General features: G+C 46.7%; 1 protein-coding gene across 2 annotated transcripts in view; it reads right to left on the reverse strand.

Annotated features, from left to right (window-relative positions):
• LOC134465091 (ephrin type-B receptor 1) overlaps positions 1-2,500 on the reverse strand; it is a 307,413-nt gene that overhangs the window by 206,049 nt on the left and 98,864 nt on the right. The gene's annotated exons all lie outside the window — the stretch shown is intronic.

The following is a 2,500-nucleotide window of genomic DNA, read 5'->3' on the forward strand; positions in this document are numbered from 1 at the left end:
CCCCAGCACTTGCCAGATAGGCAGCTGGTTAAAGGTTTGATATGAATATTTCAAGGCTGGCTGTCTGGCCCACAGATGGCCCAACAGGGGGTTCACAAACATCCAATCAGCATGGAGTACACAGGCAAGAACACACAAAGACGTATGCACGCACACACACTTACACAAACACACACGTGCATGCATACACAAACACACACAAGCACGCACGCACACATGCATGCACGCATGCGCACACGCGTACACACACACACACAGACACACACACACACACACACACACACACACACACACACACACACACACACACACACACACACACACACACACACAGACACACACACACACACACACACAAACGATGCAATGTGTCGACACCTGCCATAGCTGTCGGCACCAATGATGTGATGCGGGCGCCGTGGCAACTCTACCACCAGGACTGACAGCCACTCTGATGGACTGACAGATGGGTTGATGGACAGTCGACGTGGGGGAGGGGTGTTGGGGTGATACGTGTTGGGGCGTTGCTCACAGTAGGGGTGTTTACATTTGTGTGTGTGCCGTGTGTATGTTGGGGTGGGGCCAGGGTAGGGTTGATTGGTAGGGGTTGGCGTGTGTATGCATGTGTGTGCTTGATGTGTCAGAGTGTGTGTGTGTGTGTGTGTGTGTGTGTGTGTGTGTGTGTGTGTGTGTGTGTGTGTGTGTGTGTGTGTGTGTGTGTGTGTGTGTGTGTGTGTGTGTGTGTGCGTGTGTGCGTGTGTGCGCGAGTGCGTGTGCGCGAGTGCGTGCGTGCGTGCGTGCGTGCGTGCGTGCGTGCTTGCGTGTGCATGTGTTTGTGTGTGTGGGTGTATGAAAGGTTTGGTCCATTAGCTCATCTCTCTCAGAACAGCAGATACCTGCTAAAACAGTGTATGCTTGTCCTTTGCTGATCTCAAAGTGTAATGTCAATTCCTCTGAGATTTGATACACATTTCGCCTTGGAAGGGGTGGAGGTGTATGTATTACATGGCCTGTCTATGTTATAGTGTGAACATGCTTTACATTTCACAATTACAACACTTCATTCATCTTTTATATCTATCGACATGAATGAAATGTAATAGCAGTGTAATTGCATCAGCCATCATAGCAGCGTGTACTCCGTTAATTCATGCATTAGCTAAATCAATCAATAAAGTAAATCAAGCAGAGCAGCTAATGCATAAAACAGAATATTCAGGAAAATTGTTAAATATAAGGAATTACCTAAACATGTCTGCAATAAAACATGTGCCGAACACACTTAAAGTGAAAAGTGAAAGCCCATTGGGAAACTCCAACTCCCATTGTCATTGTGACACAGCACTCCACAGCACACAAGTGAACACTGCACACTGCACACAACGAAATTGCATTTATGCCTCACCCGTGCAAGGGGGCAGCCCTCAGTGGCGCCCCATGGGGAGCAGTGCGGTGGGACGGTACCATGCTCAGGGTACCTCAGTCATGGAGGAGGATGGGGGAGAGCACTGGTTGATTACTCCCCCCACCAACCTGGCGGGTCGGGAGTCGAACCGGCAACCTCTGGGATGCAAGTCTGACGCCCTAACCGCTCACCCATGACTGCCCATGGATGCACACTAACGTTTTATTTTAGGAATCAAGAATGAGACATGTGGAAAAACTCTATATTATTCTAACAACTGTAGGTTATAATTGATCAGCGTCAACTGGAGATTCATTTGCTTCTCTGGCAGCTGTGAAGCCAAACTCAAGTCAGAGTTACAGCCCCTTTCCATCTGTTTATTTAAACCCATAAAAAGTTCACTCTCTCTCACAGAGAGAGAGAGAGAGAGAGAGAGAGAGAGAGAGAGAGAGAGAGAGAGAGAGAGAGAGAGAGAGAGAGAGAGAACAACACACACACACACACACACACACACACACACACACACACACACACACACACACACACACACACACACACACACACACACACACACACACACACACACACACATAATCAGTGGGCAGTTGAATGACTAAGTGAGGGAGCACTCTTAAAATGTTTCAAATGGGATATAACCACAAATAGGCCAATAGGTACTGTATGTACATGTACTAATGCACTTCACACACAGAAGCAGTTCAATGTGCGAATAGGTTTAGCCAAAAGAAAATCAGCACCATCTTAGCATGTATCCAGGGCTAATGGCACTCTGATTAACATTTCGCAGTAGCCTCCATTGCACTGTTGAATGAGGAGTCTCAAAAAATGCATGAAATAAAAAGAAAATATCAGGAGGTATGGCGTGCATTAAGGGGCAACATAATTTCTTCACCAGACTGGAATGCCATTTCCACTGTTCCCATTAAGAACTATAAAGGAGCAAAAAACGTATGGAGGGTTTCAGCTTCAGTGAGTAGACTATTCATCAGATGCTAGTTATAATTCAGACCATCTGACGATGAGTGAATAGCCAGCACTTTATGCTGCTTTATTTGAAATGGGAATTAATGCATT

Source organism: Engraulis encrasicolus, chromosome 16, assembly GCF_034702125.1.
Source record: "Engraulis encrasicolus isolate BLACKSEA-1 chromosome 16, IST_EnEncr_1.0, whole genome shotgun sequence".
NCBI classification, from domain to species: domain Eukaryota; kingdom Metazoa; phylum Chordata; class Actinopteri; order Clupeiformes; family Engraulidae; genus Engraulis; species Engraulis encrasicolus.